Source organism: Neocloeon triangulifer, unplaced genomic scaffold (genome assembly GCF_031216515.1).
Source record: "Neocloeon triangulifer isolate White Clay Creek 2 clone unplaced genomic scaffold, ASM3121651v1 ptg000001l, whole genome shotgun sequence".
NCBI classification, from domain to species: Eukaryota; Metazoa; Arthropoda; class Insecta; order Ephemeroptera; family Baetidae; genus Neocloeon; species Neocloeon triangulifer.
The window spans coordinates 10,841,849-10,851,380 of record NW_026775544.1 but is presented as its reverse complement, the minus strand read 5'-3'; the positions used below and the strand labels follow the sequence as shown (position 1 = coordinate 10,851,380).

The window sequence follows — 9,532 nt, the reverse complement described above, 5'->3', positions numbered from 1 at the left end:
TGCACCGGGTGCCCCCTCGCGGGCGGAATGCCGTCATCCGTTCGCCGCCGCGCGCGGCCACAAGAATAAGAAGAAGAAGTGCTCTTTGTATTTGTGTGTGCGTGAGTATAGGAGAAAATTTCAATGCTGAAATAAAAAGGCCAGAGCGTACTTATTATTCTCTATTCGCTTGCATTTTCCACTCCAGGGACAACGAAAACGCCCAAACGCTGGAGCAGAAAAAAATTAATATTTAATTATTTTTAACTTATTCAAACTGAATCTTATTTTTATAAATGATTGCATAGATAAATTGAGCTAATTAATGTTTTTAATCTAATTCATTATAAGTTTTAGTTAAAAAAATTACTGAACTGGCTGAGAAAAAGGCCCAATTTTAATAATGAATGACAAATCATAAAATATGTTTAAATAATTTTAAGGAAATTCAAAAGTATTGAATCATCAGACGCATACAATAATTTTTTTATTGAATTTATTAATTTAAACAATTTTGTTGTTTAATCAACGGATGTTTTTATAAAACTCCTCTTCACTTATTTTAAACTTGGCTCAAAATATCTCGGAATAAAGACAAAATATAATATTATATTAGAAGATGAAAGAAAATTTGCAGCATTTTCTGCTAACTGCTTTTCAGGTTTCAATCTCTCCCGCGTTTACACTTAAATAATAATTGAACACGCCCACCCAGTTTTGATCAGTTATGTAGATGTTAGATCAGTCTGTTGACTAAACATTGCAATGAGTGCCACGTGTTTCACCAGGTCCAGGATGCAGTTCGAAATTCGACCCAAACTAGGCCGAGTTGTTGACAATCAAGGAGTCTGACGGAATTCCAGGTAAGTGCAGAAGTTTGTAATCTAATTCGCAATTTATTTATTTACGACTTACTTGAACGTGTAATTATGTCAAGTGTGCGCAAAACAGGTTTGATTTTATTCCGAGTAAATTTCGCTTGAAAGTAAAAATTATAGGAAAAATGAATTTGATCCGTGGTGCAAAAAAGTAATTTTTTAATATATGCAAAGTATATAAGGTGATATCAGACACCGAATAAGGCAGATTGGTCAGCTGCCCACAACAATGGCTCCCCTCATCGTCGCTTTCCTTGTTGGCAAACAGACAGAATTACTCACCTGCTTATTCCAACGAGGAACAAAAAGTTTCGAGTCAAAACCATCGGAATGCGAGATTTTCTCGGTGATTGGTTTCGCGTCAGCTCGGCTTTGTCTCTCGCATTGCCTGCGGGTGCACTTCTATTAAAAATTATAAAAAAATAATGTATAAAAGCAAGAAGCCAAAGTGTCGTCTCGCGAACAAACACCCCTTGCAGCTTTTGCAGTGTAATCGAATCTGTTTTGGCACCGCTGGGGAATTAAACCGCAATGACTGCGAGAACAAGAGGGCAAACAACTGACAGCACTTGTGGTGGGTGACCAGATTGAGTGACCTCACCTTCCTGTTCACCTGAAGCGCCTATTTTCTTTGGCTTCGGATATCGAATTCAACTTATTCGTCATTTGCCCTCCCCGAGCCTGCACTTTCGGCCGCTCGGCTGGAACGCTGGATCATTTTGCAAACGTTTTCACAAAGGAATTTTTGTGCACTCGAAATTCTATGTTTTCGCCTCTTGTTAAAAAAGCACGTGTTTGGTTTCTCTAATGGAATTTTTGTGTTACTTTATTATTTTGTGTGTGGAATTATTTAAAGAGGAAAAAAGGAGAGTTTTCACCTGGCCGCACTTTTCCCAGCTTTTCCGTGGACAATAGGTTGTGCTTGTTGAATGTCTGGTTTGGAGACACCCTGGATGTTGGGATTTGCAGGGGGAACAACACACGTTTGGATTAAGTTTCAAATGCTTGCTCACTTGACTGGAATTCACAGACAATATAATCCCTTTTTTTTTGTTAAATTATAAAAGTGTTATTGCTGGTGTTTTGCTTCTTCCCTGCGTAAACAAAATGCGTGTGGGGCTAAAGAGAAAGGGGAGAAACGCTTTTTTAAGAAAAGGAAATCTGTAAATCCCTCTGGCGCCAACTTCTTGTGGAACTGTCTGAAGGACGTTTCACAATTCATCATCTGCATCTATATAAAATACACGCCTTTCAATAATAACTGAAATGAAGTAGAATTAAAAGCTCTCATCTGTGTAGGGCATTTTCTAATAAATTAAGTTATTCGAATCAAACAGGGAGGAAATTTATAAATAAAAAAATAACGAATAAGGAAATAATAATTCATCAATTGGCCGCTGCGGACGAGATGATGTAATTTGCTGCGATGGCGTTTAAAAAGCGATTGTCTGGCGCGCACAAAAGTTTCCTACTGTACCCCAAAAAAACTCCCCCAACAATCTCGCAACCTGCCGCACACAAAGGAGCTGACTGATAATCCGAGAGATGCAACTCTCCTCAAAAGGCACAATAGGCAGATGCAGACCGTTTTTCACACAACGATTTTTTTTATTCTCTACTTTGGGACAAAATTTTGTCCTTTGTGTGTGAAACTCCCGGAGAGCAGGTTTTTATCCGCCCACAGAGCCTGTGTGGTGATTTATATGCATTATCCGACGGTCTATTATCAACTTTTCTGTAACAAATAGCTCTGACAATGCTCGATATTTTCTGCAATTTTATATCGTGTGATTTATGTTTTCCGTAAAAATATATATTATATAAGGTCACTGCTCGCAATTCACAAAATGGGATAAAAATTGATCATTTTTTTTTTTATAAATATACAAGAGGAAATAATGCTGTGATAAATTTCAAAACGCAGATTTAAGATGATTCAGAAAAATTTATAGTTCTCAATTTTTATTGTAGAGTGACTCAAGATTTTAAATGTTTTTTAATTATTCATGATTAACACGATTTTATGAGTTTGTAGTAATTAAATGAAACCGCTTTGCCTGGATTGAAGAGTATTAATTAAAATAATAATTTTTTCCAGGAATTAGAAGGAAATTCTTTCTAAAATAAAGAATTAATCTGTATGAAAAATAAAATTTTGGCAGTCTAAGTTTTTATGCTTGCAAAGTTTTGGGCAAAAATTCACGATTATTAATTATTTTCTTCTCAATTAAGAAAAACAGGATTGAGAATGTAATTATTGAGTTTATGGTTTAAGTTAATAAAACTTCAACTCTTCATTAAATACATACAAATTCTGCACGATTCGGGCGCCGAACCTGAGAGGGTGCGCCGGTGGAATAAGAAAAAACCTTTGCAGCAGCATGGCGTGTTTTTTTTCTTAATTAATACACACTGCGCACGTTCGGATATTTCCATCACAATTCTGTCTGGGTAGAACATGGCTGGAGATAAGAAGCGCCGCGTCGAACAAATAATAATGTGGGCAGCTTCGGAACTCTCAGGGTGCGCGCGGGATATGAGTTTTGGCCTGCAGCCAAAGTTCATCTCTGGCGTGTATTGCGAATGCGTGCGTGGGGTGGGGGTCGAAAAAATGTATATTGTATGTACAGCGAGAGAGAGAGAGAGAGAGATGGCTCCGGAAACACCTGAGCGGGCAGAGGACAATGCTCTCTCGAAGGTGATGACCGTGGGTGCTGCCTGCGCGCGATATGTACCAAGAGCAGCATCTCGCCGAAGCTGCTCGGCATTCACGCCGTGTAGAAAAATGCCCCATTGTTGTATGGTCAGGTCGCCGCTGCTCGCACAACCTTTTGTCCACCTGCTCTTCCTTTGTCCAATATCGCTGCGAACAAGTAACTGTATATTGCATATAAAAATCGATCTACCGCAGGAAGCAAACATTTCACATTTGGCAATATTTTTCGTCTCTTTTTCCAGGATGAAAATTTTATTTGAAAATTTCCAGACTGAATTAAGTTTCACAATGAATAATAAAATTATAATTGAATTTTTCATAAAATTTTAAAATAAATGTATTAATAAAGTTTTCAAAAGATTTTGGTCCAAAATCATCAAAATATATTGCAATTTTAAGTTAATTTTATCCTAGACTTATTATCCTTGACTATTATTCCCTAAAACAGGCAAAATTTTGCAGAATAAAATAAGAAAGTTTTGAATTCTACTAAATATTTTCGTGCGTTTATGATTTTTACAAAATTATTGTCTGAAAACTCGGCATTGCTTCAAGGCTCTTTTTGAAAAAATTTTAATGTCTAAATTAAATTAGGGGGGCAATATCATCATTTTTATCTCTTTAACCCTCCGTTTGCTTTTGTATTTTAAGTTAAATGATTGGATGAAATGAATTAGATTATTAAATATTTCATTTTGCTTAGAAAACATAGAATTGTCAAGAAAGTTTGTTTTTATCATCTTATTGGTTGGTTTATTTTTATTTGAATTTGACTTTCCTTTCTTTTGAAATGAGGAAAATCAATTAAACATGCTGATCAAAGGAATCGATTCGAGATCGTCAAATTATTGATCGCACTGGATCGCACCAAACTTAATTTTAGATGGTTTACAGATAATAAATTATAAACTTATTGACTTTTCGCAAATTGCTGCTTTTAAGAGACAGCTTTTCTCGCATCTTCTTTTCCCATGGTTTTATCGGGTTTTATTGACGCGTGAAAACGGGTCCAATGCCTCTCCCTGACAACAACAACAATTCGCATAAAAAGCAGGAATAATAACCGCCTTCCGCCGCGCGCACTGCAAGAGCACACGACTATCGCGGAGGCTGTTAAGTTGTTGGTTATATTTCGGCCCTATATAGCAAATTGCGAGCAATTATTTTCGGGAATATTATATTGTTATACAGCCCGGCGCACATCAGCGGATAGACACTTTGCCGGCGGTTGATTTGGATGTGCTGCAAAAGGAAAGAAACTAAAAACACAAATCATTATAATTTTATTGTTCATGTCGCTCTGAAACGAAAGACTCGCCAGGATGCTCCTTTTAATCATTTTGAACCCTCTGGACATAGCAGTTTTTAGCAAGAGGAATAACACGCGAAATTAGTGTGACTTGTAAAAACTGATTTATTCCGAACTGAAATTACTAAAATAGGTCTGCATCACGTTTTGAAATAAATGAGTTTTAATAGTTTTAATCATTTCCCGTGCAACAACAAAACCGTGAAACTCCAAAGCCCATGCAAATTTTAAAAACAACATTCATAATTTATTGGTATGTGGAAGAATAATCATAATTGATCAGTTTTAACTCACACTTTAACCAGATTTTAAAGATTTTGTAAGGAATATTTTCCGCTTTTCCTACAAATTTTAGATTTTTATTTAATATTTTAAAGGTAAAATGAAATTTACGCCTGTATATAAATATAAAGATTGGTTTCGTTTTTCCTCTTCTTAAGCAAAATCGAGGTTCCTAATCTACTTAAATTGATTTTCAGCAGCTTATCATCCACGTTTGGAAAAAACATTTATTCTGCATTTTAGAAGTATTATTTTGCAAAATCTTGTGATTTAAAGTCTATAATTTAACTGATTTTGAGTCATATATGTAGTTTTACAAAACTATAGAGTTGAGCGCCCATTTTATAATAAAAACAAGCTTCTCAGCAAGGGATAAATCTTTATAAGTTTGCCTTGTAGGAAAAAATTATGAAAGGCAACCAGTTTAATTTTAATTAAATACACTTGTTTTGTGGACTCGTATGTATTAAATTTTCCAAAATTTTTCAATATCTTAACTTGAATCATGATAAATTTCTTGTGAATTAGTTAAAACTTTACGCAGCAGATTGGTGAAGGTTGACTTGTGTGTGTACTTCAGTTATTATTACACAGCTCTTGTTATACTCTCTTGAAAAGAACGTGGTATTGCGCTGAGGCAGCGCAAGATCGTTTTTCGCGCAAACAAGCTTCTTGCGGAGCAGCTCAAAATAATAGGATGGGAGCGAAATTATTAACCTTTGCACCAAATCACGCGTTGGAAAATGAAGTCGGTGCACAATATATACATACATAGGTGTACATTATGTATACAGAGTGCCGCTATTTCGCTGCTTAACATACGAGATTTTTTCCTCTGCGGTGCTTCCTACTTTGAGGTGATCTCATCTCTGCAGCGCGCACCTTCTTCTTTCCACCCGGCGTTGAAATGTGAAGCAAGTTTTTATTTCCTCATACGAAAACCAGTTTTGTTTATGGCGCTCTGCAGAGGGATGTATGTTCATCTCCTCGCACGCTCAATTATTATTATTATTATTTCAAGAAAGAAAAGAGAGAGATGCCCTCGCAGACAGACACAGTGGTTTATTGCATTTCATTTACAGCTAAAGAGAGTTTTATATTTTGTATGAATAAATGTACGTGGAAATTAAAGTTGTCGTAAATGAAGGACAAAAAGAACCATCGTAATTTTCGTCTGATACGCCATCAACCGTTGTTGCGTTTTATATAATAATATTCACGCCGCATGTGCTAATCAGCACTTGGAGGAGAAAATTTATAACCCTAAGATCAAGATGGTGTGAAAAGACAGGACGATTAATTATCTTGATTAGTGGTTGGAAACAGTTTGTGAATAACCACACCATTATTCATCGCCACAGAGAAGTAATTGAATTATCAATTTTTTTATTATAATTTAAAATTAAAAAAATTATTGAATTTTTGCACTTCCATTTTAACAATAAAATCGTGAAATAAATTCCTAACTCCAAAAACAGGCGTTGAATGAGGCTGATCTGAAGTCTTGTTTTTCTAAAAAGAGTTTGGCTCTTTAGGTTCAAAATTTTGGTTGAACAAAAGGTGATTGTTAATAGGCAAAATAGTTTTTCAAAGTAAATTCAAAAATATTTTAACCCAATTAATACATAATTATTATTTAACATTATATTAATTTTGTTCTAAAATATATGATGGTGCTGATTTTAAACTGTTCCAATCATTGTTGACATAATAGCCAGATAAATTATTTTTGTCTATGAAAATTGCTAAAATTTTAATGATAAATGGGCGGTAAAAAAATTTATCAGTAATTAATTTCATTTTTCATTTATTATAAAAAGGCACATTGATTTTTTCAATCTATAGCCAATGAATCGATTGCTGATGCTAGTGATGATCTTTTATATCATCAACGTTCCTGTAACTAAAATAACAAAAATAATAATTATTATTTATCTTTATAATGTTTAATAAAAACAAGAAACTTGCGCAAGTTAATTTTTTTCATGATTTTGACCAAATTGACGGCGCCGAGTTGATTGCTGATACTTTTCTTTCCTATAGAATATTTTAATTAATTTATTTTTATTGGTCTATTTTAATAAAAACTAAACACAATTTTTTTTTAAATTTAATTTTAATAATTAATAATAATTTTAATGTGAAAAATGTTAAAATACAAGAGTGCCCTTGTAAGTTGATTTCTGTTAAAATATAAGAAGTGCGGCGAAAATGAGCCGTGACCGGAGAGCCTCATTGTGACGTGCGACGGGACAAATTCAATTAAAACGGCGTGACAAGGAAAAATGCGCGCGGCAGTCGTTTCGGAATGCAGAGAAAAAGTGCGATGATCGGGCTGCAATAAGTGTTGATCCGAGTGATCTCATTTCGCATTGTCTCGCGCGATCCGTTCGCTCGTCCCCGCGGTCGCACTTCTGCTCGCGATAACGGGCGGACCTTTGGCCGTTTTTGAAGGAAAATAAAGAGATGCTGTGTCGCAGGAAATAACTGCACAACCCGACCGATCGACTCTTCCGCGAGTCCGCCGCACCGAATCAACAAAGCCACCATATAAAGAAAGAACAGAGACGGAGAGATGAAATTTCGAAGAAGAGACATTCTCAACTTACACAGAGTGACCTGCACTCAACTGCACTTCTTTCAAACTCGATTACACGCATGGCATTCGATTGAGAAAAAAAATCAAATCTATTTCACACACATAGTAATCCAACAATTTTTGTTGTAGCTAAAATCAATAAAACAAAAAAATTTTCACAATTCAATGACTGAAAATTATTATTTTGAAACTAAAGAACTGCATGTTTAATTATTAGTTTTATTATTTGCTAATTTTTTTGTCCTCATTTTAAAGATTGCGTGTTTCAATTTTCAATCAAATTAAAATTTCTGGCCACAGCCAAATTTTATTTAATTTCATGAATTACTTTTTTAAATAAGCAATAATTTTAAACTATTGAAATCCTTCAAAAGTAAAATTCTTTTATCTGACATGACAGATTTTTCATTCAGTTCAACAAGCCACATTAATTTTGTGGCAATTTTTCAACGGTTGTTTGATTTCCCAAAAATCGCTTCCCATAACAGGTGCCGAGATTGACCACAGGAAGCGACAAAACGCATCTCTTTTCTATACTAAATCCGTTCGCGTGGGTGCCTTATTTTGAATCACGTATTTATTTTTTGTTAAGTGTTTTTGGTCCTCAGCATGCATAGTTGATCTTATCTAGCACGGTGGAGTGCACCGTCGCGGAAAGCGTCCAATTTTATGCTCCTCTATTTTTACCATGTCAAGATATTTGGTGCAGAACACCACGACAAACCGTGCACAAAGTGTGTCGCGCGCTGTCACATCCCAATCGCCGGCCACGAAATATGGCACATTTTTCTGCAACCAAAATTTAACAGAGGCATTATCAGATTTTTTTAAAAAAATGCCCCATAAAAATTTCAAAATTAGGTAAAAACAGGACATTCAGGCTTTTTATGATTCATTGCTTCATTTAATGCAGAAGGGAATCTCAAAATCGTCACTTAAAAGATGATATTATTAGTTTCTTGATCATTTTTCGTATTAAATATTGCAAACAGAACTGACTTGACCATAGAACAATTTACATCAATCTAAAGTAAATAAACATTTCGACAAAAATTTCCATTGATTTTTTTAAAATCATGTTTAAGAGCAGAGAATTAATAAAAAATTACAAAAATTAGAAAAATCAATAGTAAGAAAATTTAAAAATATCCCAATCCTAATAAAAAAAAACCGATTGTCTGATTGGTAATAAAATTAAATAGCAAATTGATTGTTTGGAAACCGCCGACGAATGTAAATGGAATCATCTTTCATCTTATAATTATCAATCAGCTAACAAGACTATTCCTTATTAGTTTTTTTTTTATCGTCGCCTCTTTATAAGATGGTTATTTATTCCTACAATAAACGTCAACCGATGTACGGATCTATTTTTTTTCTGTGCAGAGCAAATGGTGCTCTTTTGCTTCCTATGCGAGAACCAGAGTGCACCATTGTTGAAGGCAAACGAGAAGGGATCAATTGCACGCATATAAGTGCATAGCATGCAGCGTAATTAATGTGCCCAGTAGTAAAGCATGTGTGTGTATTATCATGAGAGCGTGCGCAATACGGAAAAGATCACCGACGAGAAAGAGCACATTTGCATTTTTCCTTTCTGGTCTTCCTTATTTCTTGCTGCATCTCGTTGGTCAATCACTTGATTAATCTGTTTCATATTTGCTCTTCTTGTTTCTGACTTTTTTTTAATTGAGAATTTAAATTGTAAATCGAAGTTTAAAACTATTTTTAATGTGCCAATTTGATTCAGGTCTAAATTACAATTTTTT

General features: G+C 34.8%; 1 protein-coding gene across 1 annotated transcript in view; it reads left to right on the top strand.

Annotated features, from left to right (window-relative positions):
* The first annotated feature begins 726 nt into the window (after window positions 1-726).
* LOC132195798 (ets DNA-binding protein pokkuri) overlaps window positions 727-9,532 on the top strand; it is a 37,963-nt gene continuing 29,157 nt past the window's right edge. The window contains exon 1 of the mRNA XM_059618027.1: window positions 727-842. The gene's annotated coding sequence lies outside the window, so the exon portion shown is untranslated. The remainder of the gene's footprint in view (window positions 843-9,532) is intronic.